Consider the following 26,758-nt stretch of genomic DNA (forward strand, 5'->3'; position numbering starts at 1 on the left):
ACACCAATCATAGCGTATACTGCTGTCTTGCCCTATGCTGATCTCCTCCAGGCCCTGTCTCTTTACTCAGCATCATACAGACTTCTAAGAAGTGATCTTTTCCTGGAATAAAAGGCATCCCTGGGCTCTGTTTTGATGAACCTTTTGTACAGCCACAAAGCAAACAGCATCACAATTACTAGATCAAAATGCCTAAATTTTGCTTGCAACAGATATAGGACATAGTGGAGAGACAGATATGTTTCTCATGGAATTCTCATTCTCTGGTACAGGCTCCCCAGACATGTGAAGCACAGTTTCTCCCTAACCCTATTTAAGTGCAACTTTCTCCAATGGATGGGTAATTGGAGTCAGTAAATCACCCTCCCATATAAGTCAAATTTATGGATCACATTTGGGCTGCATAGCTAGGCTTATAAGGGACCTGGTAGTCATTAGCCTAGTATACACCTATGAACCTAATAGGTGATACCAGGGGAAAGTAATTCAGAGAAATATTTGAGCTCCAGTGGTAAAATATCCCTGATGTGCCTCTGGCTATTGTGTAGGCATCAGCTAGAAAATCACATCCACTTACCAACAAGATTTTCTAGTAGCAGGCTTTCCTGACTCCTTTGGTACCTTCTGCATATCTTCATAAAATAAGAGTGTAATAGGTATTAAATCTAGATCATCCAAATAGTCAGTTGAAGTTGATTGACACTGGGATGCATCAAATTCCCCCTTGTGTGAGTAGATCCAGTTTGCGAAAAAGCTTGTGGTAATTATCCCTGGCCAATTTCATAAGAAGGGAGAACCAATGTTGCCTGGACCAAAAGGGAGGTCACTAGAATGATTTTTGGGGTATCCTTCTGAATCTTTAGAATGACTCTGGATATCAGTGGAAAGGGTGGGAAAACATAAAAGAACATTCCCTTCCAAAGGAATGAAAACAATAAAAATTACAGGTTTGCTTGCAAGGAGCCCTACAACAAAACTTGCCTGGTTGTCTGGTTTGACATGTTCTCCACAGCTAGATCAATTCCTGGAAGACCCACCCCCCATTCAATTTCCATTTGTGGGGTCTGTCCTGGTTTTGCTCAGCTTGTCTACTACTGTGTTTTGCTCTGACAGAATATAAGATGTTTTGAGGGTTAAGGAATGCTAAGCAGATAATTTCAAAGTCTCGCCAGCCTGCGTAGGGATACAACCTTGTATATCTTTGCTTCTTTATATACCACATCGCTGTGGTACTGTCTGCAGTCACTAAAGAGGTCCTGAGGACTACAGATAATGGAGAGACTTCAAAGCATGGATCACAGCTGAAGAGCTTTCTCTGTTTAAAGAATTCCACAGGCCTGCTAGTTTTACCCCTCTGGAAACTGTTCCCTAAGCAAAATCTGATGTGTCTGTGGTGACAGATTGCTTTGGAGAATGAGGAGAGAAGGGCAGACCTGAGTTCAGTTGAATTTGTTATCTCCACCAATGCAGTTCCCTTCCAATAAAGCCCCAAACTAGAATTTAATACTTCAGAGAATGTAAATGCTGGGTCTATGTATTTTTTTAGTAACCATTTAATTTTTTACATGTGTAACCTGGCTAAAGGTATCGTAAGAATCACAGAAGACATGAACACTAGGATCCTGAGAAATTCTCTTGCAGAAGTCTGAGACAGATAAGAGAAGTTTGGGAAACATTCTAAAGATTCACCTGTGTTTCGTTAAAAGGGCCTTTTCAAGAGAAGAATTCATAAGGCATCCCAGAAACATAATTCCATGACCTGAAGTCAAGGAGGACTGTGCAATATTTATCTAGGCCCAGACTGGTCAGAAGGGACATAACCCACATTAATGAATCTTGACGTCTGGATGAAGACTCTTCAAAGATAAGCATGTCATCTAAATACCATTCAGTCTGCAGTAAGTTACGACTGGGCCTAGGATTTTTGTGATTACCCTTGGAGCTGTAGATAAATCAGAGGGCAATATAGAGAACTGATAATTTAACTTAAAAGCAGAGAACCTTAGAGATCTCCTAAAGCCTATGGCTATGGGAATGTGGTAGCGAGCACCATTTAGGTCTAGTGTGTTACTAAGTAACTCTTGTGAAGATGAGAGATAACAGATTCTCTAAGGTCAACATTTTGAACTTTGGAACTTTCACGTACAAATTTAGAAATGAAAGATTTAGTACTCATCTCCAAGAGGCCACTTTCTTTGATACCAAAAACATTCTCAGCCAAAAGTTCTATGACTACCTGTGTATACGAAGACTGAAGATCCTGTGTAAAAAATGTTTGGTTTGGAGGGTGGGGAGATACTCCCCTGAAATTAAATTTTTGATTCTAGTGCCATCTGTAACCCTCCTGCATCACTTTTATCACCCACGAGTCTGAGAAATTCTTTTGCAGGCATGTTGAGGGACCCATTTTGGGACAGATTTGTAGAGATGTTGGCCAGGGAGTGAGAAGACATTAAGAAATGTCAGCATAGTCATTCTCTAATGCTGTTTTTTTTTTTTTTTTTTAAGAAGACATCTGGTTTTGCTATTGTTACCCTCTGGCCATTTCTGTTTTTACATTTTTTTTTACAGGAAAAAACACTGGTTTTATTTATTTGACTGTTTTTGTGTCTAATTATACTACATGAATCAACATTTTTACATTTTTTATCACCATATGAAGGGCTGGTACTGAGGGCCAAGTCAGCATATTGCCACCATGGGAAATAGTTGAAATGACAAATGGATCAGACCTTGGGTGAGAGAAAAGAAACTTATTAGCCTGAGGTACCTTATATAACTAATCTGCTTTTTAGTAACTGACAGTTGGGTATCAGGATGAGTACAGGCACCATTCAACATATCCTCCAGGGCTGGCACTATAGGAGGGATGGGAGAGGAATGAGGCATATCAATTTGTAACATATCATTATATCTTCTTAATGCAGGGGGAGCATCAGTTTGTTTGTTTGTCCATACAAATACCTCATTCATCCTGACAATATTCTGATTAAAAGAAAATTCCTCCATAGAAGAATAAAAATTAAAATTTTCTTAGCAGTCAGAGAGCTGGGCTTGGGAATGTTCAGAAGAAGTCCTATCTCTGTTAAAATTAGAATCATCAGGCCCTGTTTCCATAGGAATAACTTTACAGGGAATTCCCATCTGTAAAGGCTTCTGCATACCAGGATTTAACCTGTCTAGCCAAGGAAAGTAACTCATCATTTTTAAAAGTGACATCTTCATCAGAAGAGCAGTGTTCATTTTTTTTGTTTTTTCCCAATAGGAGTTCCAGCCAATGAGGGCTGACATAAAGGAGAAAAGTCTGGTCTAATGGTCTCTTGCCCTGGTTACCCTGACAAGAAACTCCAGGAGGATCTCCCAGACATTGAGAAGATGGTTCTGCCATGGCCATATTGAACACTGGAACAGCAGAAGATGTGGCTGATCTCTGGCTCATGCTAGCCAAACGGATTAGAAGAGGAAGACAGAGAGTTAAGTGAGCGGTCTGTGGAACAAACAATGGCCACTGTATTTTTACATATTGTCAGTTGAGGCATAGACTGAGTCTGTGACAACAGCAAGGATTCTTTGCTAAGTGTTTTTTTTTTCTAGATACTGCTGGAGAAGAGTTAGCTGGACCTGAGTGAGTATCTATGGTGTAACCTAGGAGATAGCAAGAAAAGCGAAAAGGGTGGCTGGAATGTTTGTTCAGAAGGTAAATTATTCTCAAGCAGCTCATTTACACTCACAACACTTTCCCAAGTCCCTTAACTAATAAAAAGTAGAAGTAGAACAAAATTCCACCGTTGTACTGTTCAAATACTTGTACACACAAAGACAGAATCATAATGGCAGGTAGGTCATTACAAAATGAGGATATGCATTACATTGACATATAAATCCCACCCATTCCTCCATAAACTTTTCTGTCCCACAAAATTCAAAGTTTACAGAAGCAGTACATAATTCTTCACAAAATTATTCCCAAATACATTAATAACAGTCTTAGCTAAAAATATCGATCCCTGACAGAAAACTTATGATACTGTGAAAAAATACAGAGTAGATAAAATCCTGTTTTCATAGGATTATAGGAGGTTACTAGGCTAATGGCCCTGGGGCCCCTACAAGCCTAGCCAAGAGTTTATCCCCCCCAAAAAAAAACCTCAGTCAGCACCTGTCACCCCTGTCAATGAGGGACAAAGGTGGAACCCTTGAGACAAATTTGTGGTTTCCCATTCACTCATCAAGGTTGCGTCTGAAGAGGGTCAGCAAGGTACTCTGACATGTATGGGAAGTCTATTCCAGAGATGTGGCAGCCTCTGGGAGACTAAACTGTATCTCCAGCAGGTTTTGTTAATGTTGCATATTAGATTTAGGCCTATCGAGTGGGTAATGCGCGAGGATTTAGACTTACGGATATGGAGCAGCTCTAGTAGGGCAGGGTCCGATATTGCCTTGTAGGCGAGACACAGATCACCTCTGAGCAATCTGTATGATACCGAGTAAAGTGATAGTGATTTGAGCCTGTCCGCATAGGACAGGTTTTGGAGTTCATGGATTCTCTTTGTGAGGTATTTATGTGGCCTTTCCAGTTGGTGCTGGTGTTTGGAGAGGTACATACCAAATCGGGTGTTATACTCATTTATGGGTCTAATAAGGGAGGAGTACAGAGAGGTAATAACCTCCTTTTTTCTGGATGCAATCCCTTTACTTATGAGCTGAACCAAGTAAAAGGCTTTACTGACCACTGCCGCCACATGAAAGTCGAATGTAAGATTGCTGTCAACTTGAGTACCCAGGTCTCTCACCACAGGTTGTATGCTCAGGGAGCTGCTGTTGATGTGGTAATCAGTAGGGGCCATGTTTTTGCCAAATGGTATGATAATACATTTTTTTGCATTTAACTTAAGACCATGACTTTGGCACCAGTTATTTGTAGCTGTGAGACCCTCTTGCAGTATATTAATGTCATTTGGGGAGTCAGTGACAGCACTCAACTTACAGTCATTCACAAACTTAGTCAGTCACAGGCTCTTTGCTTTTCCTGGACCTTTAAAAAGTAGATGCCAAACAGTAGGAGTCCCAGGACAGATCCCTGGGGAACACCACTAGTGACAGGTCTGCTGTTGAAGGTGGTGGCACCTATTTTGACCTTGTGGGTCCTATCTGTGAGCCAGCTGGTCACTCATCTGACAAGATAGGGATTAACATTGAGTTGTGTTAGCTTTTTGATAATGCCCGAGTGGGGGATTGTGTCAAAGGCCTTGGCCAGGTCAAGTCAAGCTGTATGTACTGACTTTTCCTCATCCAGGGCCTTGGTGGCAGTCTCAAAGAAGTCAACTAGGTTCAATAGGCAAGATCTGTCCCTGATGAATCTGAACTGGGTGGGGTCGAGTATTTGGAGATTGCCTATGTTCTTGTTTATAAGATCCATAATAATAATATGTTCCATGGCTTTACAGATCAAATTTATCAAGCTAATGGGGCGATAGTTTGCCAGGTCAGTAGTGCCACCACCTTTGTGCAAGGGGATGACAATGGTGGTTCTCCACTCTGCTGGAATGAAGCCTGTAATTAGGCTGTGGTTGAATAGGGTGCTCAATGGCAAAGCTAGTTCTTGCTGGAGATGGTGCAGAATACAACCTGGGATATTATCAGGTCCCATGGAAGCTGTGTTCTTTGCCTTGGATAGGGCCTTTAACAGTTGATCTATGGAGATGTGAGGTGTGGGAGAAGTATTGGGGATGTTGACTGGGCCTTTCGAGGGTGATAAGGGGGTGAAGTTAGCACTGAACCTATTAGCCAGCAGGTTGGCTAAGTCAGCAGGTTCAGTGTAAGTGGTACCATTAAGTACTAATTTGGAACAAACTTGTTTTGTTCTTAAAAGGGCAATAATTTCTGAGTAGAGAGGTTCCCAACAGAGACTTCTCTGCCAGAAATTAAGCTCTTAGCTGATTGCTGCTCCTGTGAAGCTTCTTCACAAGAAAACAAGAAAGTACTGAAAAAAGCTTCACTCTGATTGCTGATTTTCCTTCTTGGGATTGGCCAGTAACAGTCAGAGTGAAAGAGTGGGGAATCCAGACCTTTTGAAACTCTCCTGCTGTTATTTCTTAAGGAAGAATCAACTTACATAGCCTAAGGGCTACCGCAAAAGTGGGAATGATGAAAATTCACCATTCAGTTTTCATTTGTGAAGGTCTGTCCTGTTAATGTTAAGTTTCTCTGCTACTACATTTTGCTTTGATGGAATGCAGGAAGCTTGGAGGGTTAAACAGTGCTGAACTACAACCTACAAGGTTATCATAGCCAGCCTGCACAGAGGGTATGTCCTGGTGTCTCCCTGTCTGTTTACATACCACATCACTGTGGTGTTGTCTGTGATCATCTACAAAAGCCATGTGGACCACAGGTGGTGAAAAGATTTGAGCATGAATAACAGCTAACATTTTTTTCACATGTGCATGCTTTGGCTTCTCTTGCTTGTTTAAAAGACCCTAGACTTGTATCCCCCATTCATACAGCTCCCCATGCAAAATCTTATGCATCTGTTATTACTGACTGAGCAGGGAATGTCAGAGAGAATGGGAAACCTGGGTTCACAGATATCTCCTTTCTTTACCAATTCAACCCTCTCTTCACACAGTCTATCACTGGACTCTGAAATTCTAATGTGTGTGAACATTGGGTCCAAACATTAAAAACAATGGAATTTTTCCCATGTACAGTCCGGCAAGAGGAGTCAAGTGAATCATAGATACCATAAACCACAATATCCTGAGATATTCTCTGGCCAAAGTCTGAGACTGATTGGAGAAACACAGGAAAAGCTTCACATCTAAGTCCACTTTCTCTTGAGGAAAGAATGTCTTTTGCATGGACAAATAGAAACACAGTCCTTTGAGACATAATCAAAGAGGATTTTTTATAAGTTGATCTGGATTCCTAGGCTGATAAGGAGATTTCTTACTCAAGGAATAGACTGGCGATACTTGGGGTAAGACACTTCAAAGATCAGTAAGTTGTTTAAATATGGAAAGTTGTGAATGTTCTACAGCCTGCAATAGGCTAACACAGGAGTTAAATCCTTTGAGAACATCCTTGTAGCAGTAGCTAACCCAAAGGGTAATGCAGAGAACTTGTAATGTAACCCAACACAGAACACCTTAGAAAACTTCTGAAATCTCTGACAATGGGAATGTGAGAAAAAGCATCTTTCAAATCTTGCCTTACAGAAAACTCAAATGAGGACTGACAGGTAACAGACTTTGCAAAGTCAACATTTTGAACTTTCGTACTTTCACAAATAGGGTGAGAAAGGCTAGGATGAGAACTGGTCTCCAGCAGGAATCCTTCTTTGGCACCAGAAAAAATTGTCACCACTGATTCAGGAGCACTAATTCTATGAACCCCAAGGAAAGCATTTGCTTGATAACTCGAGGAAACAGGGAAGTCCATTTTGGAGGATGAGGGGGAGTTCTCTGAAAAGGAGGCATGCTTTCCACTAACATCTGCAACTCTCTTGAATAATTCTCAGAATTCATTTGTCTGAGACAATCTGATGCCAAAGGGTAAGGTGTAAAACCAGATTCTGGGACAGATTTAAGGAAGTGGCAAGGATGGATGGGGCAGAGGGGTGCTGGACTGTTCCATTTTCTGGAAAGTTCCCTCCTTTCCCTTCCTGCCATATTTTTTTTCTTAAAATTCTGTTGCCAGAAATTTGTTGAGTCTATTTATTTTGCTTTTTGAGCAAGGACAAAACAAAACCTCATTATCCAAAGGAACATTTAATACTTTAGATTTCACATTGTCAGAAAACATATGATTACTTTATCCAAGCAAAACACTTCATAACAGAAGCAAGAACTGCTGCCCTAAACACAAAGTCAACGCAGTCATATGAGCATTTTGAAGAAAACTTAGTTAATTGAGAAGCAGGGTCAATAATAGAATTCAAAGAGGATTTACCTTCTGAAACAGGATAACTGGCAGAGATGTTCCTCATATTGTTAAAACAAGCCAACAAATACTTTAACATGTGAGACAGATAATTCAGAATTCTGAAGGTTATAGTAGTAGAAGAAGAAGGAATTTTCTTCCCAAACCTCTCAAAAACGTTTCCATTTTTATTTGAAGGTGATGGATTAGCATTGACCAAATTATTTGTTGCAGATGGACTAGACACAGAGAGAGAAAAAGGTTCAGACCTGGGATGAGAAAACAAATATTTGTGAAAATGAGGAACTTTATGAACTCTGTCTGCCTTTTTATGGGCTGCAGGTTTACTACCAGTTATACTGCAAGCAATGTTTAAAACATCCTTTGAGGCTGGTGAAAGAGGAGGTATAGGTGTAGGTTGTGGTATGTTCACTTGTAATACGTCATAATATTTCTTCAATAAGGGATTTCAGCTTGCTCTATTTGAAGCATATTGTTCATCCTGTATGCAGTTTCAGAAAAAGAAAATTCCTCCAAAGGAGATTTTGAGGAAATACATTCGTATGACTAAGAGTCTGGGATATGGGCACATCCTAGTATAGCTGTTACTGGGTATTTTTATGCATTCATTTTAAGCACAGGGTCTGTTTTATTATATAGTATGCATTATTACAATTTAATGTCTTTTGTGGGTACTGTTTTTGACAGTGTCCTATTCCTTTGATGACAGAAGCAGTCCCTGAGGTTCTTATATGAAAGTAGCCATAGAATTATAGTGTTGTTCCTTTTTCCCTAATATCCAAATTAAAGACCATTCCCGGCATTCAATAATACCTCCACCAAGTGTACAACATTATGAGTGAACAGACAACACAGGCATAACTCACACCTTCTTCCTCCTAATTTTAATTTTCCGACTGATTTTCTTGCAGCTTTAAATATTAATAGGGATGCATAAAGGTTATCACAAAGTGTAGACTACATGTACACTTAGTGTAATCTTTCTAAGTGACCATAAAGCATAAAAATTGTGGTAGAGATGTTCTTGAATACATATCGAGTACACTTAGTGTACACGTAGTGTAAGTGTTATTAAATATGGCCCCATGTAAAAATGCTCCGTAAAATTCTGAAAGTTACCAAAAGGAAGATCATAGCCACGGTGGTGCAGCGGTAGCATTGTCGCCTCACAGCAAGAGGTTCTCCCGTTCGATTCTCGGCTGGAGCACCTTCTGTGTGGAGTCTGCATGTCCTCCTCATGGTTGGGTGGCATTTAAAAGACATGCGTGAATGGGCGTACCTTTGTTGAAGGTTGGGTGTCGAGTTGGCACCTCGGCACCATAAAAATCTACTACCAATCATTAGTGGACCGGAGTTCCACTGTGGCGAACCCTAACCGGGAAAAGCCGAAAGAAGAAGAAGAAGAAGATAGTAAAATGCTATTAGGGCAGAAAATGGGTAAGTATAGTGCCTTATTATAGCTGTTTCACAGTAAAAATGTCACACAGTCCTACACAGTAGGCCTTTCCAAACCACAGAAAAGTCTTTAGGCTTCCATTACATATTAGAAAAATACTGTGGACTTCAGTATATAAAAAGCTTGTATTATAAAATACAGAAGTAGATCGAGTCCAACAAATATACGGCCCCAGACTTATAAAATCAGTATGTAACAGTATATTATTAGTTTACCAATGAGTTGCAGTAAGATACCTACTCATTTATTATAATTTACAGTCAGACTCAACCCACAATAAAACAGTACTTTACCATTAATGTTTAAATAATTTTCATGCTGACCTGGGCCTTCCTTGGAAGGTTGGTTTCACTGTTTGATAAAAGATGGTATTAGGTAAATTATACAACAATGCATATAAAACAGGAGCTTTTATAACATTTTGTGCTTTAGGAGCTGACACATCAAACTGCTTCCTCAACATAGTTTACGAAAATAAAATTGCCAAAGATTCCAAAGACAACCACAAGGCATTCTATAGATATGTCAAGAATCTAAATGGCAATGCTCAAATCTTTTCTGAGCTACAACAGAATGGCATTAAATATACTGAGCCCAAGGATATTGCCAATATCCTGGCAGATCAATTTAGTGCCAACTTCACCCCCCTCTCACCCCCTAAAAGGCCCATCTCAATACCAAAAGATTGCCAAATTCTGGTAATAAGGGCCACACAGGTAAAAACCGCACTCTCCAAAGCTAAGAATACAGCATCCATGGGACCAGATGACATCCCGGGCTGTGTACTACATGAACTACAAAATGAACTGGCACCTCACCTAAGTGTCATGTTTAATCATAGCCTCACCTCAGGCTTCGTGCCCACTGAGTGGTGCACAGCTACAGTTATCCCATTCCACAAGGGAGGATCCACCTTGGATCCTGGGAACTACCACCCCATCAGTCTGACAAGCCTGATCTGCAAGGCCATGGAACATATTATAATGGAACTTATAAACAAAGACATTGGCAACCTTCAAACACTGGACCCCACCCAGCTTGGGTTTGTGAAGGGCCGATCTTGTCTTCTGAACTTGATTGACTTCTTCAAATTAGTCTCCAGAGCTGTGGACGAGGGTAAGCAATCCACACAGTCTATATGGACCTCACCAAGGTCTTCAACACCATCCCCACTCTGGAATCATAGATAAACTTACTAAGCTGGGCATTAATCCCTACATCACTCGATGGGTTGCCAACTGGCTTACTGACAGAACCCACACTCTAAAAGTAGCCGACTCCAAATCCAGCTCCAGACAAGTGACAAGTGGCCTCAGGGTTCAGTTCTGGGACCGCTCTTGTTTGGCATCTACTTCTCTGAAGTACAGGCCAACACTAAGGGACTCTGGCTAACAAAGTTTGCAGATGACTGCAATCTGGGAGCCATTACTGAATCCCCAAATGATGTGGATATTCTACAAAAGGGCCTTACAGAAACAGATGCTTGGTGCCAGAGCCATGGGCTTAAGCTCAGAGCCAAGAAATGTATAGTTATCCCCTTTGGGAAAAAACATGTACCTGTGAATTACCACATAGGTGGCAGTACACTAAATACCGAAAGTGTGATAAGAGACTTAGGGACACAGGTGGACAGTGGTCTCATCTTCGATAACCACATCGCCACAACAGTCATGAAATCCTTCTATGTGGCACACCTCATCACTAAGGGCTTTTCATCCAGAAAAAAAGGAGGTCATTGTCCCACTGTACTCATCCCTCATTAGACCCATTATAGAATACAACGTCCCATTTGGTATGTACCACTCAAGACATCTGCAACAAATGGAAAGGAAGTAGAAATTCCTCACTAAAAGAATCACAGGCCTAAAGCAGATGCCCTATGCTGACCGTCTAAAAAAATTCCAGCTATACTCTGTTGGGTCTACTTTGTAAGAACGAAAGACCACAACACCAAAACCCACAACACAGAGACCAGAAGGATGAAACCCCGGAACACCGAAAAGGGTGAAATTCAAAATCCCAATATTACAGGATTTTGATTTAGCGCTTTTGGTGTTCCACTGTAGGTAAGTATGTATGTGTAAGTGTATTTGTGAGGGGTATTGCTGTGTGTAAGTGTGTGTTATGACTGTGGTGTGTGTGTGTGAGGGACTGTAATGTGTGGGTGAATTTGCCTTATGTGTCTGTGCGATCTTTGAGTTAGAATATTAAAGTAGGGGGTGTGGGGAGTTGCAGGGGGGGCTTTCCCCTCTGCCTATCTCTAGTGTAGGGTTGTGTGTTTGGTAGTTTGGGGCAGTTGTGTGTGTTTTGCAGTTATGCGGTTTTCGGTGTTCCGGGGTTTCGTGATTCTGATCTCAGAGGTGATCCCTGCTTAACATATAAAGCTATGTCAAACCCAGAGCTGTTGGACATACTACACTTAAAGAAATCCCAATCCCTCAGAGCCACATGCTCCAGGGATCTAAACCTTGTCATCACAATGAACAAAACATGCTGGAGGGATAGGTTCCTGACCCAGAGTCTCCCCAGACTCTGGTTCAGACTGCCAATACATATCAAGCAGAGCGCCTCTTTGGCCCTCTTCAAAAGGAACGTTGATGATTGGATGGGAGATAGGAAATTCACCCTGGGGAACACATCAGTTGTCCTGCTAGACAGGGGTCCAGGGAAGTAAATACTGTGGGAAGAAATAGCCAGGGAATTGTTATGGCTAGGCTTGTATAGGCCCTAGGGCTGATAGCCTAGTACCAACCTATGAACCTGTTCCATTTTCTGCAGATGGCCAGGAATATCCATACATCTACAACCCTTTTTCCCATATTTGCACATGTGGTTGGGGTGTCACTTCAACAGTGACAGTCATCTAGAGCCAAGGTTTTACACAGCATTTTCTGTTCATGTGTTTATTTTGTTATTTTTCCAACAAAGAATGGCTGCAAAACAAAAGCACCCTTTGTGTTGCCCAGTTTATTATTTTACTGGAACACTTTAAGAATCAAACACCAGTCTGCTTTGTGTGTTGAGCATTTTCACTGTTCATATGCTAACTTGAAAAACATAATGCCTCCTCATATGTTATTGATTTTAGGAAAAAATGCTTGCTTTCTACACCTAGCTCAGGAATTTACTCATTTTTTTTTCAAAACGGGAAGCAGACAGTTTACAGCAACCTAGTGCAAAATTAACATAATCAAATTAAGTCATATGAAAATAGTAACTAGAAATCTGCTAATAATAGAAAAGATGAATTCAAACAAAGAGGTCATCACAGGATTATACTAAATGTCAGGGCACTGGAGAAGCTATTTATAGATGGAATCATGACATTGAGATGAGAGTTCTTGTTGTTAGAAGGTGGTATCCGGCCATTGTCATTATAGGTGCAGGAGTTCAAATCAAAAAAGATAACCTGATTTTTCACTATGACTTCTACTTTCTGATGTCACAGCTTACTCAAACCACTACTGGTGCTTGCCCTGGCTTAGGGTCAGCCATGACATATGCACAGCATGTCTCCTACCTACAGCAGTTATGCCATTGTAGCATAGACATCAGTCATTAACAACCATTTCCCCTTGAGTTCACACTGGTTGCTACCACACACACACTCACACACACACACACACACACACACACACACACACACACACACACACACACACACACACACACACACACACACACACAAAACACATATACTCACAATGTAAATATCAAGAGGTATGTCTAAAATGTTATTGTTGTGGCCTGGATACTGTGGCTAATACTTTTAATGGAAAACTAGTTTTGTGGGTGATGCTAATAAGTCCACTGTTCCTATTTATCTTATGCAATTAACAAGAAATTTCTTATTTCCAAGGAGCCTTTTCAAGTTGTGAGTAATATGTGTGCACCAGCAATATATTTTAATGTTGCCTGTTTCATGTAGTACAAGGGTTAAAGCATGCAGGAAACGAAAGTTGTGTACTTACCATAATGATAGATCAATGTTATCCTATTTTAGTCCAGTTCAACATATGGGTTTTCAGATCTAGTTGGATCCAACCTCTGCGCCTTATACCAGAGTAATGGATCTGAGATCTCTGACTCCTCCTCTACCCACAATTCTCTTTGCCTAGCTGATTTTCCACAGATTGAATTTGTTGACTAATCCCAAAATGTCTCTAATAATTGAAAGAGGGAATAAAAAAGAGCAGCCCACAGCATTGTCCGTAATGGAGTGTGATGTGGACCTGGAAACAGATGAGATCCTGTCAAGGTCTGATGAGCCCCAGAAGATGTAAAATGGCAATTTAGAATGGGGAAGGAAGGAGGGATGTTGAACCGGATGAAAATAGGACAACACAGATCTAGCATTATGGTAAGTACATAACTTTCATATCTATTGTTGTCCATTTTTGTCCAATGCATTGCATAGGACAGATTCCCAAGCTGCCTAAAAAGGGTCTGGATGGACTCAAGGAAGGACATTCCTGAGAATGGCAGAGACAAAGGATGAGCTAACTCTGGACTGCACATCCAGTTTTAATGGACACGACGGTATGAGTGTTGACTAAGATGATACTGCACACATCACTAATAGGAACTTTTTTTTTGCAAATGCTGTTGAAATAGCCATTGCTCTGGTAGAGTAACCCTTTGGATTTGGAATGTAGAGACAACCCTCTTGTTTTGTATAGAAAAGAAATGCAATCTGCCAGCCACCGAGAAAGCATAACTTTTGATACATGTTGTCCTAGTTTAGACTTGGAAAAGGATACAAAGAGCTGGTCTGATTTTCTAAAGTGTAAATAAAATCTGAGTTGCTTATGGACATCTATGGTATTGAGGGTGTGTTCACTTTGGTAGCAAAGTATGGAAAAATACAAGGAAATTTAATTTGTTGTTTTAAGTTTGCTTTTGATTCTAACTTTGGAAGAAAATAGGTGTTAGTTCTCAGTGAAACTCTATCCTTGTGAAAAAATAAGGAAAGGTGGCTTGCAGAAAAGTGCTTGTAGTTCTGAAACTTGTCTTGAAGTGATGGCAATCAGAAAAAGAGTCTTCCAAGAGAAAAAATTTAAATCTGCTGATATTGCAGGTTCAAAGGATTTCTGGGTCAATGATTGCAGCAAGTCTGTAACATCCTATGGTGTAAATGGATCTCAAACTGGCGGTCTCAACAAAAACGTGCATTAAGGAAAGTTGTGGTCATCCTAAGTGATGCAAGAGACACATCATTATGTCCTATGTGAAAATTTGAGATGGTGGCCATCTGGGCTTTTATAGTGGATTAAATGGAAACTCACAGAAAAAAATTCAGAAAGAAAATCCAGTATTTCTGGAAAAAGGGCTGAGAAAGGGCCTAAACCCTTTGAAGATGCCCAAATAGAAAACCTTTTCCATTTGTGGGATCCAGTCCCTATGGTCGACCAAATAGGTGAGGCTAAAGGAAGAGAAACCATACCTGTTGAGGCCAAAAGGGGGCAATGATGATTAACTTGGTCGTGCACCTCATGACTTTCTGAATGAACTTTCTTGAGAAGAGGAATTGGCAGGAAGGTGTAAAGGAGACCTGGGGGCCAAAAATGGGCTGGCACATCTCTCAGTGATTGTCCCTGTGGAGGGATGAGGGGAAAGTAACTGCTGCATTTGTTATTGAGTAGAAAGCAAAGAGGTCACAGCAAGGTTGGCCTCAATGGCTGAAGACATCTGTTTCCACTGTCTGAGAGACCACTTGTAAGGTTATAGGATACTCCTACTTAACTATTCCGAGAATAAATTTGATGTCCCAGAAATGTGCATTGCCACTAGAAAGTGGTGTGAAGACATCACCCATTGCCAGACTTGCATTGCCTCTCAGCAAAGAGGGTATGAGCATGTCCCCCCTTGCTTGCTGATGTACCAGACCACTAACATATTTTCTGTGTGAATAATCACACCCTTGTGTACGAGGTCCTGAAAAGCCTGCAACACTGCTCTCTCATCTCCAAAACATTGATGTGAAGTTTGGTCTCCACTGATGATCACATCCCTTGAACTATATTCCCCTTGAAATGCCCCACCCCACCCTAGGAGGGAAGCATCCGTAGTGACTTTGCCCCTGGGGATAAGTCAGCAAAAAGCTCTGAACTGTACTACTGACTGAGATGTAATCCACCAACTTATGTGATTCCTGCATACTTGAGTAAGTCGGATTCTCGTGTGAAGACAGTGAAATTTCTGTGATAACTGTACTGCTTTTGTCCACTGTAGGACTCTCATGTGATATCTTGCAAAAGGGACCAGTCTGATAGTAGAGACCATCAGCCCTAAAAGACAGAAATGAGTCTTGCCTGTGGGTATGAATGTTGCATTACTTCAAAAGCTATGAGCCTTAAAGTTTGGACTCTCACAGAGGGGAATTTTGCAATTTGTTGGACTATATCTTCCTGGCATAGTATAAGTTCTATATCCTGCATTGTTTGTAGTTTGCTGTTCCTGTGGCTGGCTAAAATTTCCAATTGGTTAGAGTGAGAAGAAATATTTGGTGCTGCAATAGTAGATCCTAGAAGGTAGCAGTTAGGAGCCAATTATCTAAATACAGGAAGGCTTGGATTCCCTGCATTCAGAGATGAGCTGCCACCATTGCCATAACCTTGGTAAACACTTGAGGGTCTGTAATGAGACCAAATGGTAGTGCTCTGAATTGGTAGTGAATGGCCCTCAACCAAAAATGGAGAAACCTCCTAGAACACTTTTGGATCTTGACATGATAAGAGGTGGAGTGGAGACTTACAGAGAATATAAAACTGTCCTTACTCAAGAGAGGTAGTATGGACTGTACCATGACCATCTAGAAATTTGTCTGTTTGACATATTGATTTAGGTTGCTGAGATCCAATATTAGTCTGAGGACCCCTGTCTTCTTTGGAACTAAAATGAACCTGGAATAGACTCCTGATCCTAACTGGATTGAGGGACTGCCTAGATGACTCTTTTGGTGAGGAGCTGCTGCTGCAGATTCCAACTGATTTGGTGGTAGATTGGGAATCTTTGATCTTTTCTTTGGGATAGACAAAAAAGCTATAGCATAGCCTCTGGTGATTATCCATAGCACCCATGAATTGTACTGTATGGTTTGCCAGACTGAAGGGTGTAAGGGTAAGCATCCTCCGACTGCCTCCAGAGTGCAGCAATCGGACCACCATTCAGGGACACTGTTAAGGTTTCTCAGAAACCTTGGTTCTGTGGTCCCCTTCTCCCTCTTGGGTGGCATCTGTTCGAATTGCCTTCACCTCTGGCTCAGGCAGGTTAATCCCCAGGAGTGTCTTGGTGAAATCCTTGGGATTCTTTGAACCATAATTTTCTACCTACTCTTTGATTCCTCAAAAAGGATATTCAAGGAGTAGAAAAACAGATTCCCAGGGCAGAAAAGGTCTTACCATCCTGCTCACTTCTGGTAAATGCTTCCTCTACTTTAGGTCCAAACAGGGTGGAGCCATTATAGGGGGCATTGATAAAAGATGCTTCGAAGCTCTCTGTGAAATCACATAACCGCATCCAGGCATGGCATGGCATTGCATGGTAGTACCTTTATTGGCTGCCCTTTATGTACCATCAGCTGTATTTGACAGAAGTTGTATGGCCACATCTGAAACAGACTGCACGATAGAAATTTGGGTGTCTGCCATCTTTTGGACACCCGAAGGTAAACTACCTGAAAGAGACTTGGAAAGCTCCTTGATGAAGCATGTTTGGAAATATGTCAGGCTTGCTCGGTAGTTCATGGCTTGGAGTGCAAAGGTCACCAATGCATATGTCCATTTCTCCAGTCTGTCCAATGCCCTTGACTCCCTGTTACTGGGGTGAACAGAGTAACATTCCTCAGATAGTTTCTTCATTGTGGCTGCTGTTACCACCATGGCATCTACAGGCTAGCCTTTTGACCAATGCTTCCTATCTTTTGGGGCAACTAAGATTTTGTCCATATTTTTCTGAAAGGGGTCTAAGGTGTCAGGAGGTGGGACCACCCACAATGTCAATGGATCAGACCGAAAAGCTTCAAGAAATATGAAATTATCAAAAGAAGAGGCTTCTGTGGATCATTCCTCCCTCTTCTTCAATTCCAAAACATCCCCAAGAGTGACATCCTCATGGAGGTGATTTGGGGATGCTTCTCCATCATCTAAGACCATAACTTCAGTGATTGACTTGGGAGAGGAGTCTAAGTGTTTCCATTTACATGTCCTCTTTCATGGTACATTTCTAAGGATCTCTGATAGAGACAAGTCAGAATCAGATGGGGAGCTCAAACATTGACCTGGCTCAAAGTTAACTGGAGCTGTCTGTCTCTATCGACTTGAATGAGAGGAAAGAGGCATAGGATCCATTCAGAGTTGTGCTGGATCTGAACTTGGTGCATGCACTTGTCTCCTTGGCCTGGCCAAGGCCGTTTCCACAGCCACAAAAGCTGACATGGCTAATGGATCCAAGGCAAAACTATCTCTGTCAGCAGACTCTGTAGGTTTCCTGACTCCAAAAGAGATTGGTTTCAAGGAGGACTTCATAACTGAGCTATCTAGTGCTGAAGAACCAAGAGGGAGAAAGGGTTGTGGGACACTTCTTCAACAGAAAACACTGGTGTCAAAAGAGTAAGGGAAGATATCGAAGCCAAAGTCTTCAGGACTATCAGATCCGACAACAGTGTGGCAGAAGGGTTCAGACCCATAATTGGCAGCTCTGGGAAATGGGACAGTGTCAGAAGTAGATGGGATGGGGTCAAAGGGTCCATTCCCAGCCCTCTCCTTGGGGTTGGAGCTGGGAGGACTTCCAGCTGAATCTGTGTCCACAGGAATTTCCTCATCATATGGTCAACATCCATCCCAGTAAGATTTCTGGTAGACATTGAGGAAGTACTAACCTAGGGTTAACCAGCATCAGAGAAAAAGTAGTCTTCAGAGATGGAGTTCAGATCCGAGTTGCAGGTATATCTGACTACCTTGACAATTCTGTGCTGGACCCAGTAGAGTGGATGGATCCAGAGACCTTTTATTCGAATTTTCCTCCCTCCTCTCTTCTTGTCTCTTCTCATCTTGTTTGTCTCTGTGTTTCTCTTTGGATCTTTCTCTCTCTTTTTCCTACTTCTTATCAGTGATAGAGAAGCGGAAGATAATTTGACTTCAGAGGACACTCTAGACCCTATCTGAGGGGGAAGGAAGCATTTGATGATCAGCTTCTCCTATCTGCCTTGAAATGCTCAGCTACCAAAGGTAGCACAGGTGCTGCAACAGTCTTGAAGATGAGAGGGAACTAGACAGTCAACAGAGAGGGAATGGGGATCTTGGGAGAGTATCTTGTGTCCACAGGCTGAATCCTTCTTGAAAAGAGTGGATTTGTCAGACCTCAGAACAATGGAATTACAAAAATGACTCCAATAATAAATTTCAGTCTGTACTAAATGTTGAAGAAGTTATGCTAGAGAAAAAGTACACTGCGAAAAAGCACACTATAGCAAGAACTATTTAAAATATTGGCTATATATGTATATTGTAAAGATTCCCACATACACACACGCACACACACACACACACACACACACACACACACACACACATATATATATATGTGTGTGTGTGTGTATATATATAGATATATATATATATATATATATATATATATATCTATATATATATCTATAGATGTATAGATATATATGAGTCGACTTCTAAATCTCAAAATACTGAAAGACCGACTTTCTGTATCTCGAGCCTGAAATACCGAACACTCACTATACCGAAATATTCCAAAACCGAATGTCACTATACCAAAAATTCAAAATATTGAATTTTCAACAAGCGACATTCAGTTCTGTAATATAACCTCCACCACAACATCACAAACACCACTTCTCCCCCAAACCTATACTAAAACACCAAACACTCACTCCTACAAAACCTATACATAAGCAGGGGAGGCTAGCCCCCCTGCATCCCCCACACCCCCGCTACTTATATATACCAACTTCGAGGTTGCACTACCACGAAAGACACTAGTAACCTACCCCCAGACACTCTACATTTACTTCACACACCATCTCACACACACACACACACACACACACACACACACACACACACACACACACACACGCACAAAAATCACACATACTACAAATTCAATAAACACACCGCCTTCAACAGTAACACCTGTACACTTACCCATCTCCCAAAACTTCCCACAACACTACAAAACAAAAAACCCTACCCAATAACCTTAAACACTAGCAACTTACCTGAATATCTGTACATAACCACACATCATCCGCCATATCTCAGTCCCAAACCACAATGCACCACATACACAAACCACAACCCACTACCTCAACAGCACATTCAATATTGCAAGACTCGGTAAAGTGCAGTTTCAGTTAACTGCACTTTCACACTAGTCTCGAGATACTAAAACTCGATCTTTCAGTATTTCGAGATTTAGAAGGGAACATATATATATATATATATATATATATATATTTTTTTTTTATTTCTATAAAAACTACTAGAAAATTCTAACAGATCACATTATGTAAACTATGAAAAAAGTCTATCTATTTGTCCTAAATATTCCATCTAAACCAATCCTAAGACTAATCAAGACCTAACACTACCAACAAATTTTTAGGAAAGAGAGGAGTAAAAGATTTTAGTCAAAAATGCTTTCAGTTATTTTGAATGCAAGGAGCTGTCAGAGGGCATGTCTGCTCAAACAGGTGGCAAACAAGATCTGAGGTAAATCAGATAGGAGGAGGGGATTGTGGGTAGGGGAGGAGTCAGAGCTCTTGGATCTATTACTCTGGTATAAGGTGCAGAGGTTAGATCCATCTGGATGCGACAATCCACATGTTGAATTAGACAAAAACAGACAACATTGGATCCCTGTCTTCAACTGGATCCTGTGGTCAAGATGGAAGTGAAGTGATAGTGACAGATACTGCTCCCTCCCTACCTAATGCCCAAGATCTAGTTTAGATTAGCTACACAGTTTATTTGCTTTTCTGATTCTGTGTTGGACTATAGTCTGGCCTATCTTTGCTTTCATTTTTCACATAAAAAAGACAAAGAGAAAATATTATCAGTGCTATCCGTGAGTCATCCTGGGCAGGATTCTCTGGTGGGTGGTTGCACCAATATCCTGGGATATATAAATGTAATGGTAATCCCAAACAACCTGCCTAAACTGACAGAAATGTCAAATGCAGACACAATGTTGGAACAAAAGATTGACACCCCAATGGATAATTATAGGGAAAGGATGAAGAGGAGATCGCATGAGACTGAAGAAGCACTTTCCTCATATTCTGACCACATGGCAGAAATGGACACATATTTGGCAAGGGTGCTACAACAAATGGCTGCTGTGGAATCCCACCAGAATTTAGACAAATACTTCAGGAGGGCAGGGCTAGGTGAAAATATATCTCCATTTCTTGGGGATAAATGAATCCACCATAAGGAAAGACTGCTTAGCTTTTATGTCTGACAAGACTTCAGAATGGACTGGGATCCCCAGTATTGAGTTAACACAAGAAAGGGTACATTTTGCCCTTAGCCTATCCAAGTAAAGCTACTTCATCACATACTAATCTGTTTTTCAACATACTCTATAAATTAAGAGGTTCTTTTCCAGCTCTGGTCTCCTAGTGTTGTTTGTACAATGAATATCCAATATGTCATGAACAATATTTTTCACCTGAAGCCAAAAGACATTATTTGGCCTTCTATCCAATCATGAAGATCTATAAGAAGGCATGGAACTACCTCCTCATATATCCAGGCCATTTAAGGTTGTTTTGCCCTGACAGGCCAATTATTTTGGCTACACTACAAGAAGCTGAATTTAGACTCAGGACACACTTGGAGGCTCATTTAATTGCATACATGTCCATCCATTGAAGATCGAAGTATCAAATGGCATATATCATCAAGCATGCTGTTTATCGAGACTTTCTAAGATCACATTATGGCAGGGATAAGGAAATTTGCCCTTTCCCCACTGTAGTGCGATCTCGGAGTTGGTATATATAATTAGCAGGGGGGGCACCCCCCCCCCCACGAGGAGGTTTTGATGAATGGCATTTACTGCCATTTAATGCCATTCAATGCTTTTCCCTTTTGATGAATAACCACAGACCTCATACCAGAGGAAGCTGAAGTAAGACAAAGATGTACTTGTGGATTGATTCTCCCCAGGTGACTTGATCTTCCCAGGCTGATTTGAACTTGACCTTGCCATGAGCTGTTATAGCACCTCCTCATCAGCCTGAACCATTTCCCCCTCTTTAGAAATAGACTGATAAGAGTGCAAGAAGGCAGCATCAGGAGCAACTAAATAGGCTGCTTTACAGCAGTTCCCCTGGTAGGTTTTTTGGACAGTGCATAATTATACAGGTCTGGTTAATGCCTTTCTCAATGGGCACAAGCTTATTTTTTACTTCCATTCACTAAATAAAGACCTGGCCCTTTTTTTCTGTCTTTGTTTGGCTTGAACATGTTTAATCAAGTATCAGTTGTCTTGTCGGGATGTGCAAGGCAACATAGATCCCCTATATCTCAATGATTTCCTCTGTGGAATTCAGTTATAGAAGGGATGTTCTCCTGCTCAACAGCTAATGCCATAGTTACTTTCTTTAACTTACATCTATTAAACACTTATAAATATAGATTGTTACTAGTCCAACTTCATTAATGAGCTATTTTTGTTATGGTATGTCACTGTTATAGCAAACTTTTAAGTGGCCATCTGTCCTCAATGTTTGGTGCTGTCTGAGCGGACTCAGGTGTTAATGGAAGCTGGTACATATGTGCGTACTGGTCTGAGGCCCTTTCCGAGTAAAGCACAAATCACTTGCATACTGAAACCTCATGATCTTAAGAACTTAGTGGAGCTTTATAAATTATCTATTTTGTTTTCCTGAGAGGCTCAGTTAAGTCATGTTTACTTTATAGCTAGATAATGGTGTCCAATGTCTATGAGAGGAATCTGGTTTATAATAAGGAAACTGAAAAACTATTGGTTATTTGCATTATACCCATCTGTCATCAGAAAGATCTCAGGAGGTTGGAGGGGGGATGGGAACTGTTATTACCTTATTTTCTATGTGATATCTTTGTTACACTTGAGTTTCACTTTTACTCCCTTAGGTTGTGAATCTACATATGCTGCACCTGAGCAGAGGCAGATGCCTCCTCCTTGGAAGTTATTTAGATGTGTGTGTGTGTGTGTGTGTGTGTGTGTGTGTGTGTGTGTGTGTGTGTGTGTGTGTGTGTGTGTGTGTGTGTGTGTGCGCGCGTTTTTGTGTATGTGTCTGTGTGTGTGTGTGTGTGTGTGTGTGTGTGTGTGTGTGTGTGTGTGTGTGTGTGTGTGTGTTCGTGTGTGCATGTGTCTGTGCATATAAAGTTATATAGCTTTACAAGTTTATAATTTTGTTACAGTTTTCAATGTCCTTTGTACAAGTCCATTTTTGACATGCTAATTATTTTTATTTTGTAGTTCTACTTATGCTGGCATCTTTGTGAGATGTGTTTTTTTTTTTTCAGGATGAGTCTTGGGATAGCAAAGATGCAATTTAAGGCCTGGACAATGGTTAGTAAGGTTAAAATTCAGTTGGACCATGTGATAAAAAGTTTAGTGAGAATGGGGTACTTTACTGTGTGTTTTTCATATATTTTAGTTTATGATTAAACTATTATCTTGGAATACCAATGGAGTTATGCATCCTATAAAAAGAATAAAATCCAATATTATTTCAAGGCCCTAGATCAAGACATTATTCTTTTGCAGGAAACTTATCATCATTTGTCAACACCAAAACTGGAGAACAAACGCTATTGCTATGTTAGGTTTGCCTATTATCCTGGGGGGAGAAGCAGGGGTTGGCAACTTTTATTAAATGTTTGCAGTGGAAACTGGTGATCTCAAAGCAAGACAGGGGCTGCAGAAAGCAACTGAATGGGTGGGGCTAACTGGAATGGGGTGGGGCTCTATTATAGCATCTCAATGACCATTACCTATGATCAAACAGCAGTTGTGGTCATTCACTTTCATCCACAGACTACCTCAGTATGTACCCACTCTTTACAGCCACTTTACTGAATATATATATATATATATATATATATATGTATATATATATATATATATATATATATATATATATATATATATATATATATATATATATATATATATATACGTATATATATATATATATATATATATATATATATATATATATATATATATATAGATCATGTCTGACTGCAATCAGCAAAGCCAGCCATAGGTGAAATGGAGCCCTAGACAAAGTACCCTACAGAACCACTGTTGCACACTAGTCCACCTAAACGTCTCCACTGCCCTTCTCCTGTTTTCTCTCATCCTGACCACATGATATTCTGATAGATTCATTCTTGATTTTTCACAATTTTTTTTTTTACTTTTTATCTCTCCTACATATTTTAAACACACCTTAATTGGCCAATATTCTACTGGAATAAGTCTTGAGTACGCAACTGAATTAAGCTGGGGATCTGAGCCCCCAGAAGTCAGAGGGTTCTAGATACAACTTTTTGATTTAATAACAGATTGAACAAAAAATCACAAGCAAGTGAAAAACATTCAATCTTATTTTTCCTTTCAAGTAAAACTAAGTTTTGTCTAAAGCTTAATATTCAAAGCTAACAAACAGTAGCTCACCAATAAACGCCAGAGGTCTGGAGTGCATCTGCACTGAATTCCAAGGCATCCACTGAAATAAAAACCTGAAAAATAAGTATATTTTAAGCCAGCACTACACTTTGTTAACTGTATTCAATTGAATTACTACTTCATTTTTGATGTCTGAGACTAAGTCCAGCTAGCCCACTTCCTTCCTATATTCCACATTCAGAAAAATTCTGCCACAGTGGGCAGGCAGTTTCCCATCATTTCTCCTGCCAGCTTGATTGCTATGGTCCCCTTGAGGCAATGTAGCAATTGCTTCATGTATACTGACAACCATTTACTCCTTAAGCAAACTAACACCCTATGTGGGAGTTGCAAATACACTGTGGAACTGGCGTCAATTCTGTCATGTAAAAACAAACAAGACATCAAACAGGTTGTCAGCACACATGATTCACCTCTCATGCAAACCTCACCTCTCACACAAAATAAGGTAATTACACACAAACCCACATATGTGAATGTACTCACTAAAAGCCTACCAAAAGAACAGAGACCTCCTAAATGCACACCACTCACACTCACCACTAAGCACAAAGAAACCACTACACATAACAGTGCACTCACACCCGTGTTAGATCTTACTGCTTTGATAGAGATGGTCTGCACCTGCCCCTCCTAGGGCTTCATATACTGGCAAAGGCCCTTGCCACCCCCAAAGTGCCTTTTTTTAGGCAATGTTGAAATATTTTTTTCAATGTTACAAAATCTAATCTAGTCAAACTCAGGGTCATGCTGCTTAATGCTAGGAGTTTAAATGGATGGTGCAGTGGTGCAGTGGTTGCGTTGTCACCTCACAGCAAGAGGTTTTCCAGTTAAATTTTCAGCTGGGGTGCCTTGTGTGTGGAGTCTGCATATCCTCCCTGCTTTTGTGTGGGTTTCCCCTGGGTCCTCCGGTTTCCTCCCACATTACAAAGACATGCGTCTGGAGCATTTCTCATCGGGCTTCCGCTGAAAATTGGCTTTGTTCCAAGTTGGACTTTCCCAGTAGACAAATGTTAGATAAATAAAATAAATAAACATGAAACTGCACTCCCTGGAAGCACTCCTCACCTTGGAGGATGCTGACATCTGTGCAGTTACTGAGACATGGTTCAAGGCCACTGAGAGCACCCAGCTGTGCAAAGCTACAATGTCTTCCACACAGTCAGACCTCAAAATAAGCATGAAGGAAACAAATGTCGAGGTGTATCCATCTTCATTAAAACTAAATACACCAATACCGGTCAAATAGCATGACTCTCTTGAGCTACTCCATGTCCAGTTAACTATTGGGAAAGTACCACACCACATCATTGCTAGCTATTGATCCCCCACCATGAATCAGGATAAGCACACTGCCTACCTCAATTTACTGGAATCCCTTGCCATACAGCCCAACACCTTAGTCATGGGAGATTTTAACTATCTTTCCATAGAGTGGGGGACTTACACAAGCAAAAATACACTCACCCAGAGGTTCTTGGACCTTGTTAACACAAACACTCTGGAACAGATAGTCTGCCCCCCCCCACTCTAGAGCCTCTAATGCTCTGCACATAGTACTCACCAACACAGGGGGTCACTGTACTTCCGTATGCGTGATGCCCTTCCTGGTTAGGTCAGACTACAGATCAGTCTCGTTTGAAACAACTACTGGAACTGACACCCTCACAGAACCAAAAATTATAAAAAACTTCACTAAAGCTAACTACAGCCTACTAAGAGATGGTATAAAAAGCTTCATACCACCTGGAATCACAGACACCAATGATCACTATGCAGAAGTGTGTGCAAATGCCCTGTACAAACACTTAAGTAACTGCATAAACTCTGCTGTACCTGACCAGATGAAAACCAGGTCTTCCCATGAAAATAAACCACTGTCATGGGCTTCAAGTATAAACAGATTATATAACAAGAGGAAGAAACTGCTGTCCAAAAGCAAGAGGGATATCACTCTAAAGAGGAAGCATTCCCTCCTAAGCCTAAGCAGGAAAATCAGAAATCTTGTTAAGTCTTCTAAAGCAAATTATGAAACTAAAATCACATCCCTAGCCAAGGATAATCATAAGGCATTCTTTAACTATGTCTGAAATGTAAAAGGGAATGCCCAGCTATGTGCCAAACTGGATGTAGATGCGTTCACTCATACTAAACTGGAAGATATCACCAACCTGTTAGCCGACAGATTCAGTGCAAACATCAGCCCCTTATTCCCACCTACTATATCCCAAAGCATACCTGACACCAGTCCACTGCCTAGTATCTCTAGAGAAGAGATCATCTCTATGCTTGCCAAAACCAAAAACATGACCTCAATGGGACCAGATAATATCCCAGGTTGTTTACTAAACAATCTAAAACAAGACCTAGTGGATCCACTTGGCATTTTCTTTAATCATAGCTTAAGAACTGGCTATGTTCCTACAGAATGGAGAACAGCAACAGTAAAACCCCTACACAAAGGGGGGCCATCAACTGACTCTGGGAACTACAGACCCATAATTCTAACCAGCCACATCCACAAGGACATGGAAAGAATTACCATGGACCTTATCAACAAGGACATAGGAGACCTCCAAATGCAGGACCCAAAGCAGTTTGGCTTTGTTAAGGGTATTTAATGCTTTATTAAATGTTTTA

This window comes from Protopterus annectens, chromosome 13.part0, assembly GCF_019279795.1.
Source record: "Protopterus annectens isolate FY-2018-M chromosome 13.part0, PAN1.0, whole genome shotgun sequence".
Taxonomy (NCBI): Eukaryota; Metazoa; Chordata; order Ceratodontiformes; family Protopteridae; genus Protopterus; species Protopterus annectens.